The sequence below is a fragment of the Gracilinanus agilis genome, chromosome 4, assembly GCF_016433145.1.
Source record: "Gracilinanus agilis isolate LMUSP501 chromosome 4, AgileGrace, whole genome shotgun sequence".
Taxonomy (NCBI): Eukaryota; Metazoa; Chordata; class Mammalia; order Didelphimorphia; family Didelphidae; genus Gracilinanus; species Gracilinanus agilis.
The window spans coordinates 326,493,226-326,514,514 of NC_058133.1; positions in this window are offsets into that span (position 1 = coordinate 326,493,226).

Below are 21,289 nucleotides of genomic sequence, written 5' to 3' on the forward strand. Positions count from 1 at the left end.
GCATTTATCCTAATTGGCCATACCCAAAGAATTGCTTTTCCTTTTATGTTCTCAGCTCAGTGCTAGATGCCATCTGGAATCCAAGGAGAAGACTCAGTCTTTGTATTTGCCATGGCTACATTGGCCAAGGAACACAGATGGGGCCACACTCTTGAGATGAACTTTCAATACTCCAATTCTTCCTAGGTTGAAGATGATAGGATATTTTAGCTAGGTTCATTCTGCATTCAAGACTAGTGTATAGTTGTAAGACTCATCCATCTTCTGTGACGTTCATGGTGCAGTGTGTGGGAGAGTGTGGGAGTGAAAGACTAGGAATGACTCCAAGAAACTCACAGCAGCTCCACTGCCTTAGTCTGGGGCTCCTCTTGCTTTTCTCTGAACTTCTTTTGTGTATACAGTTCTGGCTCCATCTGCCTCTGGGGAAGGCAGTCAGGAGTTGCAGAGGCTGTTTATGTTCCCCTGGGTGTCTGCATGTGCTTCCACTGTTGGGTTTTGTTCTGTTTCAAAGCCCAGACACAGAGTACAACAAAGGCAGATCTGGGTGATGACAAGACCTGCAGATTTGGCCCAAGAACTGAGTATCTGATTCTCCATGACTGTGCTTAATTCTCTGTTTACTGGAAAAGACTGCTTAGTATCATGTATGACACCTTGCCTTTGATTTTAAAATCTCATTGGGAAGGAAAGACTCACCAGTGTGAAATAATTAGAAAACAGCAGCTGAGGTCAGTGTTGAATCAATTAGCCTGGTGGAGCTAGACCCATGCTGGTAGAAAGAAAAGACAGGCTTAACCAACAATCAGCATGCAGTTATTAAGGACCTACTTTGTGCCAGTGCGGGGGAATGCAAAGAAAAACAATAGTGGCTTTTTCCCTCAGGGAGCTTCTATTTTAATGAGAGAGACAACAGGCACATAAATGTACAGCCAGAATACATATAAACTAATTGGAAGGTAGCTTTAAGAGGAAGACAGTAACTAACGGTTATTTGGGCCCAGGAAAGGATACCACTCCTACAGAAGGTGGCCTTTGAGATAAGTCTTGAAGAAAACAGGAAAGGAGGGAAAATATTCCAAGCACGGAGGACAATGACAGAAAGGTGGGAGATGTATTGCTTGTGTGGGGAGCAGGAAGTAGGCTAATAGGGTTGGAACATAAAGTATGTGGAGAGAGTAATGTGTAAGACTGGAAAGAGGCATTGTGGTACAATGGTTCAAATTCTGCTTCTGATACCTCTTGTGCAACCTTGGGCAAGCGCTTTCACCTTATCCTCAATTTGTCTCCACAGCCTTTGAAGCCTCCTAGTTCTAGATCGATGAGCTTTTGAAATTTTGAAGGAGTTTAAATATCAAACTGACATTTTTTCTAGAGGTAATATTGAAATTTATTGAATAGGAAAATGACCATGGTCAGACTAGGAAAATCACATTGGCAACTGAGTGGAGAATGGATTGGAATGGAAAGAAGCTTGAGGAAAGGAGACTGATTGTAAATATAATCTTGCAATAGTACTAAAGACAATGCAATGAACCAAGACAATTCTGAGGGTCTTATGAGAAAGAACGCTATCCGCATCCAGAGAAAGAACTGTGGGAGTAGAAACACAGAAGAAAAACAACTGCTTGATCACATGGGTTGATGAGGACATGATTGGGGACGTAGACTCTAAACGATCACCCTAATGCAAATATCAACAATATGGAAATTATTCTTGATCAATGACATGTAAAACCCAGTGGAATTATGCATTCACTATGGGAGATGGGTAGGAGGAGGGGAGAGAACATAAATCATGTAACCATGGAAAAATTATCTTAATTAATCAATTAAACAAAATTTTAAAAATGTTCCTCTTTGGAACTCATAAAATATCTTGCTTTACATTTCTCTAATAAATTAGTTATGTAACATAAAAAAAGAAAGGTAAGAAAGACCTGAACTGGGTTAGCAGTTGTGTGAGCCAAGGAGACATAGCAGGAGATGTTTGGGAGAAAGAAATGACAAGATTTGGGTTTAGAGGCAAAGGAGAATAAGGAGTCAGTGAAACCTAGGTGCCTGGGAGAATGGGGGTACCCTCAACAGCAATGTGAAGTTCAGAAGAGGGGTGGATTTAGAGGGAAATATTTTGAGTATCATTTTGGAACTTGTGATGCCTATTGGACATCCAGTGAGAGAACAGCTGTTGGGTTTGTTATTGCCTCAATTAGCCCGGGAGATCTGGATTGACCTTGTCTGAAGTACATTTCAGGTGGTTTCTTCCAGATACTATGTCTGAAATTAACATGAAAGCTATTTTGGAAAATGAATAATGGTCCAATAAAGGTTGTTTAAGGAAAGCTTTGCATTTGGATTGCTCCCAATCAAATTAATTGAACAAAGGGACAAGGTCCAACAAGACCTTTAATATTGACCGGAAATTTCCTTTTTGCAACGCAGAACACAGACTTCAAGAAAGTCCTGAAATCCTTCTTGAATGAAATTACATCTTTAAACATTTCTTGCAAAATTGGGATTTCAACCCAGCTTTATAAATGACAACAACCTGGTATAATATCTATTGTCTGTTGTAAGGTTCAACACCAGTCTGTTGTAAGGTTCAAAAGAAATAATATTGGACATCAAGGTGGCATCAAGGGCTAACAAGGTAGATAGAGTGCCAGGCCTGGAGTCAGAAGAACCTGGGTTCAAATCTAGTCTCAGACACTTCCTAGCTACATGACCCTATCCTGTTTGCCTAGACCAGTGATTCCCAAAGTGGGCGCCACCACCCCCTGGTGGGTGCTGCAGCGATCCAGGGGAATGGTGATGGCCACAGGTGCATTTATCTTCCCTATTAATTGCTATTAAAATAAAAAAATTAATTTCCAGGGGGCTAATTAATATTTCTTCTGGAAAGGGGGTGGTAGGCCAAAAAAGTTTGGGAACCACTGGCCTAGACCTTGCCCTTCTATCCTAGAGTTGCTACTAAGACAGGAAGTAAGTTTTTTTTTTTTTTTAAGAGACATAACATTTAGAAAGCCCTCTACAAACTTCTGTGCTATATCAACATCGGTCATTATTAAGATTACTTTAGTCACTCAACAACATGAGTTTTAACTGTGTTATGCTGAATGTAAAATTTTTCTTTTTAAGATCTGAAATAAAGGGCAACAGAATCAACTCAGCACAATTAATAGGCAGCACCTGAGAGAAAAACAGAATTTATATGTTGACAGCAAAGGAGGCAATTAATTGTATACTATGGTTGAACATCTTCGCCCCTCAAACTGTCATTGAAAAAAAATGGGCTGGCATCAGACCTGTAAAATTTAACTTTCTGAAGGCAATTCACAGAGAAACAACAGCTTGATGAACAGTTCACAGAAAAGTTCTGGCATTGTTACTGATGTTAAGTGGTTAGATTTTTCTTCTTATTTATAAAACCCACACACCAGTTGGTAGTAGCCGCTCCTCGAAGGAAAATCTCTATGATATTTATTCAGTTCAATCAATTTTTCACTGGGGAGGCAATGTGGTTCAGTAGAATGAAAATAAATAGGTCAGAAGGTGTGGATTCAAAGAGTCCTAACATTCCTAAGGCCTCAGTTTAATATTTTGTAGGATTCAGGCAAATAGTTAATACCTCAAAAAAGATTAATTTCAACTGTGGCATTGTTTTGGTGGAATTCTTCAAATTTAATTGGTCCCATAACTGAAGCACTTTGATTCCAAAGCCATTTGGATCCTTCAAAATGTCACTGGGAGATATTGCACCCAGTAGAAGACCACTGATTTTATCAAACTTATTTTCTCATTTTGTTTTTCTCAGTGACTTCACAAATTTAGAGAGGCGACATGTAGCATAAAAGGCACACTAGATTTGGTTTCAAAGGAAATGGGTTTTAATCTAAGGTGTTATTAGCTATGTGACCTTGGGAAAGTTGCTAAATTTCTCTAGGTCTCAGGGTCTTGTGGACTGAAGATTTTCTTTTACATTCACTTGTAGCCAATGGTGTTAATACTTAAAAACTGACTCTCCAGGGAAAAAAATAGTTGAAGGACACACTTTTAACATTAATTTCATTATTAACATTTTCTCTATCACTTTCTTCATTCTAAAGTAAAAAAAAAGAATAAATCAAACTGATTTGCTGATTTCTGAAATGAAAATATTCACGTGGAAAATATAACAGATATTCTGAGCTAGTTCAAGCTAGCATACCCCTGCTCATAGCCCCAGGTTCTATGATCCTAGTAAGGAAAAAGGCTTTGCATCTGATTTTCAGTTGTGTCAGAGTAAAATTTAGATATAGTTCCTGGGATTATGATTATGATTCACATTTATATAGTACTTTTGAGTTTACAAAAACCTTACTCACCAAAATCCTGTGAGAGAGAGAGAGAGTGGGACAGGCGTTATTGTCCCAAAGTTTACACAATTATTAGAATGTTATGTCCCTTGTACAGAGATTATTCTCTCTCTCTCTCCACCCCCATATCCTAGCCACAAGGCATACAAGTTCTTAAAAAAAACAATAGTATTGATCAGACCCATGGGTCTCAATGGAAAGTGCCATTGACAGCCTCTATTATTTCAATCTGAGCTGCATAATATAGGACAAAGGTCCCTACACAAAGCTGCTTTTAGGAAGATGCTTTGGATCAGAACCAGAACGAGTAAGGTAAATGGGATTTTGCACCCAGGTTCTATGACGTTGGGGGAGATGGGCCTGCCCTTCCTCCCTTGGGAGGGTATGCTTTCTCTATTTGGTGAGTGCTTGGGTTAGAACCATCCTATCAGATTCTCTGGGGAAAAGATCATCCTCTCCCAGTACTAAAACGCACCTGTGTGTCCACCCCATCTCAGACTATTTCCTGTGCTTCCAGCCTCCTTCTCCTCCCCAAACTGATCTTCCTCCAGCCCACCCCAGCCCACTCCCCATTTTATACAATGGCTAGCTTGACTGAAGCCATAGGGGCTTTCAACCTGCATCCTCACTGTTTGCCCTCAATTCATTGCTCTTGTGTGGAGTAGACTTCATCCCTCCACATACACTTGGATTCTAGAACAAATCTACATTTGACTCTACTCTAGGATCCCTCTCGCAAGAAAGAAATAAAGGCATCACAAATGCAACAGGTAGTTTATTCCCTCATAGAAAAGAGAATGCTAAGCAATAAAGAATCATAGAATGGTTAAAAGAGAGTAGAATAATTTATCATTACTAATAGAATTAGTTACATAGCTAATAGTTTCAATGGTACACAGTTGCTTTACAAGATTGCCAATTAGTTACTTTACATTTAACCTCTCCCACAAGCTCACATCAAAGGGGGGACCTTCTTCTCCATTTCCACCATTTGGGTTGTTGAAAGCCTTATTTTTCCCACCACCCTGACTCCAGTAGCATCATCATATTTGCAGCTATTTGGCAGATGTTGCAGGACCTTAGATTTCACAAAGTCAGTGCCAGAATATAGATATAAAAAGGAAGAAAAGAAACATGAAGAGGGGAAAGACAGCAAAGGGAATCCAGGACAAGCTATGTGTCCATGATCTATAAAGAAAGGAGGTCCAATGTCTGCCATTTTTCTGGGGGTGGAAAAAGACTCTTCATTCCTCCACTACCAGACTAGAGTCACTTTTTGCCTTTTTGATGGCTACCTCTGAGAAATCCACCAGCTGGAAGCTTCCTCTTCCACCCGGTTTGGCACCCAGTGTCATCAGCTTTTCCAGCTCAGCAGCAACAAATTAAAAGACTTTTCACCATCACATAGTACAAACCCTGAATCATCATGGCTGACAAAAAGCTTTCAGAGATCTATGTATTCTCTAAAGGAAGAAAAAAATCCATGTTCTTAACTGAAATGTCCCCAGAACATGTTCTTTTTTTTTTTTTTTAAATCCTTACCTTCTGTCTTGGAGTGAATACTGTATATTGGTTCCAAGGCAGAAGAGTGGTAAGGCCTAAGCAATGGGGGTTAAGTGACTTGCCCAGGGTCACACAGCTGGGAAGTGTCTGAGGTCAGATTTGAACCTAGCACCTCCTGTCTCTAAGCCTGGCTCTTAATCCACTGAGCTACCCAGCTGCCCAGCTGCCCCACCCCCACCCCCCAGCATGTTCTAAGAGGGTGCTGTTAGGGAATGTAGTGGATAGATCACTGGGTCTAGAATCAGGAAGATATCTTCATGAGTTCAAATTTGACCTCAGATTTAACTAGCTGTGTGGCCCTGGTCAAGTCACTTAACCCTGTTTGCCTCAGTTCCTAAGATGTAAAATGAGAGTGAAATGGCAAAACACTCCAGGGTCTTTGCCAAGAAAACCCCCCAAACTGGGTCACTGTTATAAATAAAAATTAATCTTGGAGACTTTATACTAAATTTATAAGTATTTATTAGTAAATACAAAGAAAGAGAGAAATAAGGTTTCCAGCCTTTATAACTTAAAGTAAGATCAGGTCCCAGATTCCAGCCTGGTGTGGTCTCACCAAGCCTACAGCTTGCCAGAGAGGGCTACATGGATAAGCACAGTTAGGATGGCTGAGAGAGAGCTTCTTCCACAAGCCCAAAGGTATATGGCCAAAAGAGACCCTGTGAGCTTCCCACTCTGGTTTTTCAAGCTCAGTCTAAGCCCTTCCCCCAGATCCTTCAATTGGCCCAGGGTTTCACCTCAGCCCCTATATGTCATATTTCCACTGCCTCCACCAGTCAGAGGCCTCACCTACCAAGCTGGCAAACCCTATGATACAAGATAGACCCTAGAGGGTAGCTCACAGTGGATTGAGAGCCAGGCCTAGAGACAGGAGGTCCTAGGTTCAAATCTGGCCTCAGATACTTCTCAGCTGTGTGACCCTGGGCATGTCACTTGACCCCCATTGCCTAGCCCTTACCAGTCTTCTGCCTTGGAACCAATACTGTGTATTGGTTCCAAGGCAGAAGCTAAGGGTTTAAAAAAAAGTATGGGTTCAAATCCTGCTTCTGACTCCCATGGCCACCCACTGAGGGAGTCTTCTGGGATTGGACTGGGTTGGAGGTCCCCTAGATATTTAATTCATATAGTCACAAAGAGTCAGACAATTCATACAATAAACACTTTTAAATAATGATAATATTTAAAAAATGCTTACAAAAATATAACGCCACCCCTTTTGAATTTGTCCTAGGCATAATTTCAACCATTTGAAAACTCTGAGGTCTCCTTTTCTTTTGTAAGTCAAATTTATACAACCCCATTCCTAAGTAAATAAATCCTTGTGCTCATTTGTGTTTTAAGGCAGTGCCACCAGCCAAACTCATTGATGCCTTATTAATATTTTTATGCTATATTATCTTTTCAGCTTAAAGAGTAGTTGACTTAGAGAGACTTATGGACCCCTTGACCCTAAAGCACCTCCTTTCCCTCACAGGCATGAAGTTGAGTGCTATAGTAGAAAGAATGCTAGAGCTGACATTCAAAGTCCTGGCTCTAATGCTTATCAACTGTGGGATGCTAGTCTGCAAACCAGAATTAGAAGAGAATTTGTTCTTTCATGGATATATCTTAAAGGGATATTAGAGGTAAGTTAGTCCAACTCCCTCATTTTATAGGACAAGGAAACTGGAGTTAAAGTGATTTGCCCAAAGTCACTTGATAACAGAGTAGGAATTTGAGCCTGGGTCTCCTGACTGGTACACTCTCGTGGTATCTTTTCCAATTCTGTTTTATACTTACCAGTACAAAGATGGTTTTCCTTGCTAAGGAAAAGGGAAACAAACTAAAAGTTGAGCATTTCCTCCTTTTCTCTATCTTTTGTTATGATCTTTGTTCCCAACAGGCATCTGTATGGCTCTTAACCAATTCCTAATTCATAGAAAGAGATGAATACTAATAACTGACATTTATATGAGGCATTAAACAAAGTGCTTTATAGAGTTTAAAATATTTTTATTTTTATTTTTCTAGATAATATATTAGTATGCTTCTCTTTTCTTTTTTTATATATGTTGGCATAATTTTTAAAAACTGTTTTGACGTTTTTGATCCATGTTTTCTCCCTCCCTTTCATTCTTCCCCCTCCCCAAAATGACAGGTAATATATTATAGGCTGTATTATGCAATACATATTTCCATGTTCATCATGTTGTGAAAGAAGATGCATATTGCTTATAATAGAGAAAAATTAATGGAGGAAATAGATAGAAGAAAGACATTCTTCAATCTGCATTCAGACTTTGTTGGTTCCTTCTACCAGTGGATGACCTTTTTAGTCTTATTCTCATCAGAATTGTGACAAAGTGGGAATAACCTCTACACTCAGGTTTAGAAAGCTAACTTACCCATAGGGAAGGGAGAAGAGGAGAGGGAAAAAGAAAAGGAGGGTGGGGACAGACAAAAAGAAGAGTGAACTTGGAGAGGCAATAGAAATGAAAATATTTGTGAACAAGGAAAGTCAGAAAGGAGTGCAATAAGGATAAATGTGGAAAATAAGATGGAAGGAAGCACACGGTAATCACAACTGTGAATGTGAACAGAATGAACTCACCCATTTTTTTAACTTAAATTACTTAAATTAACTGGGCTCTGTGGAAGGGTGTGTAAGAGGCAGGAAGGACTAATATATACTGGGATTAGCTTAACAAATTGAGAAAAACAATTAGAATGTGTTTGGCAGTTGAAGGTTCAACTGCCAACCCAGATCCAACTAGCCAGGGATTAACACAGAGTTTAACACATACACGCACTATGAGAACTTAAGGTATGAAGAAAACAAACAGAGAAAAAAGTTTAATTGTAATTTGAGAGGATAGGAGAGGAGTGAGGTAAAACTATATCTAACTGACCAGGACTGGAGTCAAAAGGGGAAGTTCCTTAGCCAACCTGGCTTCTGCCAGGTTGACAGCTTGGCTAAGGACTTGAGGGAGAGGATTTGAGATTGAGGTTCTCACAACTGATCCAGAGATGTCTTCAGGATACTAGGAACCAACTCCTCCAAAAGTAACCAGGTAGGGAAAGATGTCTGCAAACTGTCCACCAGAACACGGGTCTCTTCCCTACTTAGGGTTGACTTGCAAGATGATATCTTCAGGCTTTACAATCTTCACCACTCTCCAAGATCCCAGGTCAAATAGGGACTGCTGATTGCACTTCTGCTCCAAACCCCACTCAAAACCAGCAATGACTGTTGCTTCCTCTCTCCTCTCTACCTCTGCATTCCATTCAGAATGTCCATGACTTCCAGCAAAGGTTTTTCCTAATATGCTTGCAAAACCCTAAATAACTAATCTCAACCAATCTTATTAATTTATCTTATAACACCCATAAAACAGAAGATGTTAGGAGAGCAGAGTGGATTAAAAGCCAGAATCCCACAATATGATGTCTATAAGAAAAATGTTTAAAGCAGGGAGAAATTATACAGAGTAAAGGACCAGAAAAGAATCTACTATGCTTCAGACAAAGTTTAAAAAAGCCAGGGTAGCAATTATGATTTCAGACTGATTGTAACGGAATATTATTTCACTATAAGAATTGACAAACAAGATGATCACACACAAAAAACCACTAATCTGGAAAGACATATATGAATTGTAAGAGTTAAAAAAGGTGGTTACCAATTGTAATAATTAAAAATTAAATTATGAGGTTGTTAGTAGCTTTAACAATTTAGTTTTATCAGAGTAGTAATAGTAACAAGAGGAAAATGTAGGAAAGAGATAAGGAGTGGCCTAGCCTACCCTAAGTGCTGATCCAATGAAATCCAGCTCACCCCAGAGAAAAAACTCAATCTCCAGTCAGAAGAGCACAGGAGTGCTGACAGGATCACCCACAGTACCTGAGGGATCAACTTCCTTTCTCTGAGGGTGTGAACTTCCTTGCAATCAATGCTAAAGTATCTTCAAGTTCCTGACTAAGTTAAAAAACAAAAACAAAAACAAAGGGAGGATAATTCTATTTTCACAGAAGTAATGCAAAGTGAAGTGAGCAGAACCAGGATGATGCCGTAAATGGTAATAGCGATAAAATACAATAATCAACTGTGAATGACTTAAGTATTATTAATAACACAAGACAACTCCAAGGAGCCCATGACAAAGTGCTTTATATTTGAGCCCACAATAACCCTATATCATAGGAGCTATGATTATTCTTGTTTTAGAATTGAGGAAGCTGTAGCCTAAGAAGATTATGACTTGCCTTTGCTCACATAGCTATCAGAAGCAGGATTTGAACTCATATTTCCAACTCCTATTCTAGGACTTTTCTTACAATACCATAATGATCATTATTTAAGACAGGGATCCTTTGTTTAGACTGAGTATCAAAGTAATGCCATAATTGAAAATGAAAAATAGTTTCTTCTATAATATGACTAATTTGGAAAGATGTTTTGCGTGATATCACATGTATAACCTATATAAAAATACTTACCAATTTCAAGGAGCATGGAGGGGAAGGAAGGAGGGAAAGAGAGAATTTAGAATTAAAAATGTAGAAAACAAATTTTTTAAATTGTTTTTACATGTAATTGATAAAAAGAAAATATTAAAGAAAAAAGAAAATTGAAAATAGAAGGGAAGGCTAGTGTTATGAGGTAGATGACATAGAGGCTTGCAACAGAACTCGACTTTACCTTCCTTGTATTATTAGAAGCTAAAAAGAAACTCACTTTAACAATACAGTAGCAGAGTAGTCCTCAGCCAGACAATTGAGGCAAAGTTGGAATTTAAACGTAACACTAGTAAATATTTCTCCTCCAGGCTTCCCTACCACTACCTTAAGGAAATGGCCATCAATGCAGAAAGAGTTAGAAAGTGAATGATAGGGACATAAAAAAAGACTGAAAGTACCAGAGATTTCAGGAGGAAGAAAATTAAATTCAAGATCGTGAACACAAGCAAATAACAATTAATAACAGAAAGGAAGATGGCCTGTAGATTATCTAAATGGATCCAGACATTTATGAATAAATATTGCAAGTCAGAAATGAAAATGAGTCCCCTCTTGATAAGGCAGAGGACCTTCTGGATTTTCCCAAAGAAAGCATGGAACCAGAGCAGGATATTAACAAACAGTTTAAGAAAGAAAATAAGAATTGTGAAAAGAGAATTTGTGGACCACATAGCAGAAATAATTGGCAGAATAAAAAAACTTGAATCTATGGTGACAAATCTCATCTGTACACAGAGGTGTATAAATCTAAAGGACAATTGGGAAGAAAAGAAACAAAAAAAGAATAACATTAAAAATAAACATCTTGATACAAACAAAACAAATTGATCTTGCATATAGGATGCATAGAGATAATTTAAAGTTCATATATCTTCCAGAAGGACACCACAAACAAAAAATACCCTGAATTTCTAATGCAAGAAATAACAAAAGAAAACAGCTCAGAACTTCTGAAAACAAACAAAAAGTTCCTATTGAAAATAATCCACAGGTTGACTCCAAGTTCTGTTTCTTATGGCACATTAATACAACATTACATTCATGTACCACAATTTTATGTAGCCATTTCCCAATCAAGGGGTATATATTTAATTTTAGGGTTTTCGCTATTATAGAAAAAGGTCTGTTTGAATTAAATGAAAAATTTGGTATATATTCAAATATTTGTATTTATATTAACATATACATGTACATATTGTATATATGTGTATAATACACACATAGATTTTCTATCTTGTAGGTTATACTAGCAGTTGAACTTCTAGATCAAAGGATATAGACATTTTAGATAGCTTAATTCCAATTTGTTTCCCAGAATCCATTTTTTTCTTCTTAAAAAAAAAAATTTTGAAAGCGCCTAACAAAGAATCTCTATGAAAAGAAGACAGAAAATTCTGGGACTCCACAGAAATAGAATTAGCCTAACTTCTTAAATGGGGTTCCATGTATACCTTTCATTTTCAGGGTATGGTAAAAGTCTTTGCACCAGTAATGGAGGAAATTATTCTAGTGGAGAAAGAAATGGCCTGGAAATTACAAAACTAAGACCTTCATCTTAATTCTGCCTTAATAGCCCTGTGACCTTGGGCAAGTCATATTTCTAGGTCTCCTTTTCCTGAGAATCTCAGGCTTAATGATTTCTTTTCCAAACTAGCTTAATAGCTTCTAGCTCTAATATTCTGTCATTTTAAGTCACAGTATTTTATACTGTATGAGTAAGTGTCACAGATGTTCCTTGTGAAAGCATAAATGAAACAAATAGCCTAATCTTGCTTGGAGCTATAGCTATCCCAGATCCAATAAATAAGGAAAATATTGGGTAAGTTCTTTATTTCCCGGACTGATCCACTAAAAGACCTCATTTAACCAATTTGAGAATAGGAAATGCTAGGTGGAAGCAACCCCCTTAGTGCCTCTTTTTCCTTCTACCTCCACTAAAGAAATCTAGACCAGGGGCTAATTCAAACCCCTCCAGGGTGACTTAAAGCTTTTCAGATGGTTTCTTGTCTCATCTCCAAAAGGAGGGGATTAGATCAGATGACCTTTTAGTTCTCTTTCAGCTCTATGTCTTTTATCCTGTTATTTTATGGCTGGAATCAGTTTTCTGTGGCAGCCATGCAACACAGTGGGTAGAGGGCTGGAAGACCTAAGTTCAAATCTGACCTTAGATACTAGCTGAGTGGTGTCAACTTAGAAAAGCACAGAACCACTAATGTAGTCAGCAAAACCAAATCTTTAATCAGGAAAGGGAGAGGTCCTTGAATATTGGCTGCCACACAGAGTCAAGTGCTAAATACCATGCAAAGTGGAACCCTGGGGACAGTGTCTCTGAGAGGATCACTGTGCCAGATGATTCTCCAAAAAATAAAAGAACATAGGGGTCTTATATACCTTTTGAGGAACTAAGGCCAGGGAAGTATGATTGACTGGCTTTACAATGGCTACAAGGAAATGAGAAGTCCAAGACAGGATTATCAGGGAGAGGCTGATGCTTTACAATGGATACCAAAGAAAGAGTCCAGCCAAGGGCTGGACTTCCTGGGAGAGGACTTTGATACAATGGGAGAAACCACTGTTATAAAGAAATGGGGCTACTCTATTAGGGGATAGATATACTGGAGAGGAGGTTGGAGCTGTATCTCTGTATTCTCCCTAGGTGCTGGTGATGGGGAACACCAACCCCAATCACCTTTGCTGGATGTTACAATTCCCCTTCTAAATAACAGTGTCCAGGAAGGACCCTGAATGGTCAGGTAGATGGATAACCCTTTCAGGTCCCACTTGGGGTTGCATCAATTATTAATATTGGGCTCTGATTAGCCTTGGATCACGTTGTTCATCTGACTGCATTTGCTCCCTCCCCAAGGGTCATGATATAATGACCACTCAGGAACGTACTTATTAAATACTTTATCTATGACCTTAATTAGGGAAAAGATAATCAGGATAAGGATTGGGGATCAGAGACCCTATCAATCTGATATCTATAATCTATTATCACTCAGGACTGGAGGCTATTGATTCAGTAAAGCTGGAGCTATTGTTCTTCATAACCCCAGGTTCAGCTTGGCCACTGTCAAACCAGAGAGAGTAGTCTGCTCTGTGGATGCAGCTATATTGATGATTTCCTCTCAGCTTCCTTATTATCAGTTTGTGATATGTTAATCCTACGGGAAGTATTCAACCTTTAGTCACTCTCTTCTTCCTCAGACTTCCCTTCCTCCCTTTCACCACCTGGGGACCCAGAGACCTAAAAAGCTATGATGATTCAGATACCTAAAGATCTAGGGAGATTCAGAGAGAACCAATGACCAATGGTCAGAGACCCAAAGATCAATGGTCAAAGACCGACCACCCCCTCTCCCCCAGATGGCTGTTAGGGGTATCTATACTCTCAGGCCGACCAACTTTTGCCCCTGGCTCACGGCATTTGGGAACATTCCGATGTCTCCAACTGTCTTCCCTGTCAATCAAGGTGAGACCAATAATTCCCAAGGTTTGAATATAACACCACTAAGACAAAAAGGGTACTTAACTTTTGATTATATCTACTAGTCCCACCTAAACTGGGATCATTATGAACTTTAAGGTCTATTGTTCAACCGGAAACAAAGTCAATCTGGGACTCCCCTTAAGGTATTGTCCCAAGGGACAGGGGCAAATTTGGGGTTTCCAAAAACCCATTTGACAGTGACCCTAGGGAAGACACTAATCTCTGGGGGCATCAGTTTTCTCATCTGTAAAATGGGATAATAATAGCACCTACCTTGCAGGATTGCTGTGAGGATTAAATGAAATTTATAAAGCTCTTAGCACTATGTCTGGCACATAATGCTGTTGTCTTTCAGTTGCTTTTCAGTTGCTTTTCATTTGGAGTTTTCTTGGCAAAGATAATGGATTGGCTTTCCTTCAGCAGCTCATTTTACAGATGAGGAAACTGAGGCAAACAGGTTTAAGTGATTTACCCAGAGTAACCCAGCTAGTAAGAGTCTAGATTTGAACTCAGGAAGATGAGTCTTCCTGACTCCAGGTCTGACACTATCTACTGTACTATCCTGTCATATAATAACTCTTAATATATGCTTATTCCCTTCCCCAGGCTTTTGGGGATATACCCAGTGGTATTCCAGAGTAATGCACACCATTTATTTGAGTTATCCCTTGGGAAATGCTGAAACACCTCATTAGTATAGTTGCCATCCCTATCACTTTCACTTATTTGCTCTCAAACCTTGGGCCTCTGGGTTAGAAATGCCTGGTCCAGCATTGGTTCTTGCCTTAGCAGAAAGCACATAAGAAGATCCTGAGCCAAATAAAAAGATCCTGGCTTTTGGCAGGGACAAAGCATTCTCCCAGAATCCAAGTACTCTTGCTTATGTAGAGATAGAATTATAAAAATAAGAGTGAGTTTAAGAGAAGTTGAAGGTTGTCTTTAAGAGACTAGCATGGGCACATGCTAGGAACTCTGAAGAGAGGATTCTGGAATGCAGGCGGGGAAGAGGAGGGAGAGTTTTGAAGGGGCAACGGTTACTTCACTCCTTCCTGTCCTGAAACCGGAGAGGAAGGAGCTTCTTCTCTGCTGAGCCTTTCTATCCAAGCCTGTTTGTGAAAGAAGGGAAACCTTTGAAATTCCTTTGGAAGTACCTTTTCCACAGAAGAAACTCACTTAAAGAAGATCTCTCTAATCTTTCAACCCTGACCGAGAAGTGTTATCCAGAGTCTGTTGTTGGGGTGGACTCAGTAAACTTGAGTTAGTTCATCCTTATTCAACTTGGAGAAACTATTAACAACCAGATAAACCAACAAGGGAGGATGTTAGTGTTAGGTAGAATAGAGAGGGTTTAGGGATGCTTAGCCAGAAGCAGGGAGTGATAGGGAGCTTCAAGACCTCAAAAACTCCATCTCACGATGGACGTAGAGGGAAGAGGGAAAAAATAGAACTTAGAGGTTAGGGCATCCTCCTTTCTAAATCCTCCCTCCTTACCCTTTGTTAATCAATAAATCGGTTACTGTTATACCAAGCAGTTTGGAAGACTGGTTTGTGCTCTGGTGTGGTAAGGCCCCATCTGCCTTACTTCACGAGAGGGGACTGTGGTACTTATAACCAGTTTCTTTGGTGGATAACAACATCCATCCACCTCAGTTTATACTCATTACTTCAGTTGCTTGTGTCTTGCACGCTGCTCCTGAATCTCTCCTGAGTTCTGCCCACCTAGAGCTTTTTGGTAGTTTGTCAGCCTTATGAAACCATCTGATGACACTGAACAATCATTAACTCTCATCAGAAAGAACTGTAGAGGAGTTTTAGGACATTTAGGTCCCAGAAGGAAATGCCCATGGTGATTTAAAAGGCAGGGACTAATATGGCCTTTCTCTAAGAGCCCCATTTAAGCAGATTAGGACAGCTAGTTAATGTAGTTGAGTGGGTGTGATACACATTTCTCCTTTCTGTACATAGCAAAGACAGAGAGCAGTGAATTGTGATTTATATATTTGTTTATTTGTTACTCTGCTAAAAATGTGCCCTTTACTAACAGTCTTCTGGCTGTCGGTTCAGAATTAAACATTGTAATTAAGTCAAAGAAGATCACATGGCTTCTTTGTAATGATAAGCTTTTCTTTCTACACAGAAGGGGCTGTTGCTCTCCTTGGGGCAGGGGGACAATGTACATTTTGAGCAGGGATGTCATGGTTTTTTCACCTTTTTTGTGTGTGTTATAGACTCTTTTGACAGACTCATGGATTCCTCAGAATTATGTTTTTAAATGCATAAAATAAAATACATAGACTTACAAGGGAAACCAATTCTATTGAAATACTTATCAATAAAAAAATTGTTATCAATTAAAAAAAAAAACAAGTATTAGGGCAACTAGATAGCTCGGTGGATTGAAAGCCAAGTCTAGAGACAAGAGGTTCAAATCTGGGCTCAGACACTTCTAACTCCCATTGTCTAAAACCTGCTCCTCTGCCTTGGAGCCAATACGCAGTATTGATTCTAATATGGATGTTAAGGTTTTAGAAACCAAACAAAAAACAAACAAGATCCAAGATCCTTGGGAACAGAAGCCCTCATTTAGACTATCCAGGTCTGAGGCCAAATGTCCTCATATCTTAATCCTTGGCTATGGAAAGATGAAGGGGTTAGAATGAATGACCTTAAAAGTCCCTTCCTGAGGGAAGAATTTAAAATCAAGTAAGAGACAGAGAACATTACAAGATGTAAAATGAATAATTTTGATATATTAAAATTAAAAGATTTTATACAAACAAAATCAATGCAACCAAAACTAGAAAGGAAGCAACAAACTGGGAGAAAATTTTTATAAAAATTTCTCTGACAAAGGTCTAATTTCTCAAATGTACAAAAAACTAAATTTATAAGAAATCAAATCATGCTACAATTGAAAAATGGTCAAGGAATATGAATAAGGCAGTTTTTAGATGAAGAGATCAAAACTATCAATAATCATATGAAAAAATGTTTTAAATCCCCTTTGATGAGAGAAATGCAAATCAAAACAACTGAGGTACCACTTTACACCTAGCAGAGTGGCCAATATGACAATAAAGGAAAATAATAAATGTTGGTGGGGAGGTGGAAAAATTGGGGCACTAATGCATTATTGTAGGTGGAGTTCTGAAGTGATCCTACCATTCTGGAAATTTGGAATTTTGCCCAAAGGGCTTTAAAAGAATGCATGCCCTTTGATCCAGCAATTATCAGGTTTGTATAGGTTTGTATCCCAAAGAGATAAAAAAATAGGAAAGGATTCATTTGTATAAAAATATTTATAACTGTGTTTTTTGTGGTGGCAAAAAGTTGGAAAATGAGGGGATGTCCCTCAATGGGGAATGGCTGAACAAATTGTGGTATGTGATGGTGATGGAATGCTACTATGCTATAAGATGATGAATTGATTGACTTCTAGAACTGGAAAGACCTACATGAACTGATGCTGAGTGAATTAAGCAGAACCAGGAGAACATTGTACATAGTAATCAAAACATTGTAGGACGATCAAATGTAATTGATGTTTGCAATGCAAAGATCAAGGACAATTCTGAGGGACTTATGAGAAAGAATGCTATCTACATCTAGAGAAAGAACTGTGGGAGTAGAAATCCAGAAGTAAACATGATTTGTCCCTTGTTTATATGGGTATGTGATCTGAGGTTTTGGTTTTAAAAGATTATTCTATTACAAAAATAAGTAATATGGAAATAGGTTTTGAGTAATAAGACATATAATAATAATTAGTAGAATTACTTGTCATCTCCAGGAGCAGGTAGGGAAAAGGGAAGGGAAAAAACCATGGAAAAAAATTTAAAAAAATTTTTTTAAATCCTGTTCTAAATCCTAGGGCTATCTCCAGCCTCATCACCCCAGTAGCATTAAGTCTGCAGAAGGTAGGAATTTTCCTATGCTATTTTCTGAGAAATGACAAGAGGTTGAAATATTGGTCCTGGATAAATCGTTCTTTGAAATGAAGATGAGTCCCTTGATCCTACAACTCCTGGCAGGGCTTCAGTGGTGCAGGAAAACAGTGATGAATCTTGTCTTCTCTTGTCAGCCAAGTACTATTTTTTAGCTTTGTTTTTTTCTTCATAATACCCTTTTTCTCCTAAAAGTTATCAATTTGTTTCAGCAAAATTTACAAAGATCCTTCTATGGGCTAGTTATTATGGGAAGCACTATAAAAGATAGAGAGATACACAAGACAGTGTCCTTGAATTAATTGTCCAATGAAGGCCAATGCTATGGGGCAGCTCTAGCTGGTGCATTAGGGCAGCAGATGGAGCACCTATCCTGGAATTTGGGGGACCAGACTTCAAAGCCTGTCTTAGGCATTTACTACCTGTTTGACCTTGGAAAAGTAATTTGTCTACTTTAGTTTCCTTCCCCAGAAAACATATAATAATAGCACCTATCTCTCAGGGAGTTTGTGAGGATCAAATGAGATATTTGTAAGGTCCTTTGCAAACCCTAATATTTTATATAAATGTTAGCTATTATTATTATTAAGTAAATATAATACAGTGGACTTGAGTTAACAAGCACAGGGCTCTTTGAATTCCCAAGAAGAAGGGATCATTTCTACTCCAGATGTGTATGTTTGTCGGGGTGATGGGAAGGGGAGGATTCAGAGAGGGTCATGTGATAGAGGTTGCATGTGAATTGGGACTTAAAACCTGGATAGGGTTTCTGCAGAGATGTGGGGGAGGATATGGCAGGGATCAGAAACAGCATGAGGATGCAGCCTGGTACAATGAGAAGAGACCTGAATTTGGAGTCAAGGACTTGTGTTTGAAACCCAGTTCAGTTGCCTCTCACCTCTGTGACTTTGGGCAAAGGCATTTCCACTTAGTGAGCCTCAGTCTCCTCATCTGTAAAATGATGTCATTTTATTCTGTGACCTCTAAAGCTCTAGATCTAGTATGCTAAGATATTCCATCAGAAAACTATATGAGAAACAAGGTAAGCCAGAGTTTAGAGCATGCAAAGGGAAATATGAGCTAAGTACAGAAAGATTGGCTGGAGCCATACTGTAGAGGTCCTTGAATGTCAAACTAAGGAATCTGGACTTAAGCCACCAGGAGACAATGAGGAAAGGAATACATTAGAAAGAATCTCACCTCTCCAATGGCAAAGTACTCTCTCCCCAGAGTACCTTGTATTTTATTTAGTATATACTTCCATATGTCATGTGTTCTCCCCTGAAAGAATATGTTACTTGAGGGCAGAAACTATTTCATTTTTGAATCCTCATCACTAGTATCACAAACAGTAAGCATTTAACAAATGTTTATTAAATTAAAGAGGCAACTGTGGTTCAGTGGTTAAGAGCACTTGGCTTGTAGTCAGGAAGATCCGAGTTCAAATCCCGTCTCAGACATTTCCTAGCTCTGTGATCTTGGGCAAATCACTTAACTTCCATATGCCTAAGAGGTAGCTAAGTGGCTCAGTGGATAAAGCGCAGGGACCTGAAGTCAAGAAAGTCCCAAGTTCAAATCTAGCCTCAGATACCTCCTAGCTGTATGACCCTGGACAAATCACTTAAACTCTGATTGCCTGACAGGAGATCTATTTGATCTATTGGAGAAGTAAATAGCAAACTACTCCAGTGTCTTTGCCAAGAAAATCTCAGGGATAGCTATGGTCCCTGGGGTCATAAAGGATTAGACATGACTGAACCCCAACAAGATAATCACTAATACCAGAAACAGTAGGCATTTAATAAAATTTTATTAATTTATTAGTATAAAATATCAATATGTCATATTGACACAAATTGATAAATATGTTGATAGATTTATTGATATAAAGCAGTGAAAAATACTGCTAAGTTTTATCTAGCAGTGAGAGACAATGGGGCATAGCAGATAGAAAGCTAATTTCAGAGTTAGGAAGTCTTGGATTCAGCTACTGTCTGACACAGATTGGCTGAGGACTTCCTGGCAAGCTACTTAATGCCTCCAGTAAATTTACTTGATTTAAGACTAGAAGGAACCCTAGTGGCCACGGAGTCCACATCTTTATTTGACAAGAAACTGAGGTATTTAGAAGTTAAGCGACTTATTCCAGGATCACACAGCTCAAAAGTATGTGTGACAGGATTGGAACCCAAGTCTTCCTTTCTCCAAGTCCAGGGCCCTTTTTATTTTCTCACCCTTTCTTCTTCTGAAATAATAATTTTCAGAATAGTTGCTGATCTACATTGGTAGAGGGAATTTCTTTAATGGTGGTTCCCTCTACCAATGAAACCACAGGTCTGAATTTTTTAAAAATCTGGTCATGATGCATAAGATAGAATGGAAGGGAGGAAGACTCTAGCTGGTAAGATTGGTAAATAGGCAATTCCAATAGTATGGAGGGAGGACATAAAGGGCTAGATTACAAAGGTAGTAGTAGGAACAAAGAGGTTTGATGTACTAAATTTTGGAAACAGAATCAACAGGATATGGTAGTTAATGGAGGGTAAGGAAGGGAGGGAATAAGCAGTGTAGAGTGCCTACTATGTAGCAGCCACTGTGCTAGGTGCTTTTTACAAATATCTCATTTGATACTCACAACAACACTGTAAAGTAGGTGCTATTATTATCTCCATTTTATAGTTGAGGTAGATAGAGGTTAGGTGACTTACCCAGGGCTGCACAACTAATAAGTGTCTAAGCCTGGATTCAAATCCATCCCAGGTCTTCCTTACTCCAGACCTGGCACTCTATCTACCTTATCACCAATTACCTCCTAAGGAAGAGAGGAATCAAAGATTACTGTAAGATTTAAAACACAGGTATCTAGAAGAATGATGGTGGTAGTGTAATGGCAGTAGAGTAGGAATGAGGTAGAGAGTGGCAAGTTTTCTATGGAAGTAATAAACACATTTGTTTGAGCTTGAAGCACTGGTGAGATATCCAGGGCCAGGTGTTCAGCAGACTGTTGGAAATGCAAATCTGGAACTTTGGAGAAAGGTCACTGCTGGAGACAGAGATTTGGCAGGCATCCCTGTTCAAATAACAGTTGAAATCGCAGGACTTGATGAGATTTCTAAAGAATAGAATGTAGGAAGAGAAGAGAAGGAGACTAAGGGCATAGTCTAGAATAATGCTTCTATAAGGTGCTTGCCTTGCCTGGGTTACACTACCATTAGGAGAAGTGGGAGAAGAAAGATGTGTCATTGAAGGAGACAAAGAAGGAACAGTCAGAGAGAAAGTAGAGCTGTGAATGTTCAGAGTCACTAAAATCAAGTGAAGAATGTTAGGAAGCCAAATTCTACTTTGCTCCAAGCTGCAATAGGGAATAAATCTGGGGATACAAATACAAGCAAAAAGAAAATCAATCTCTTCCCTCAAGGAGTTTATATTTTGATGGCGGA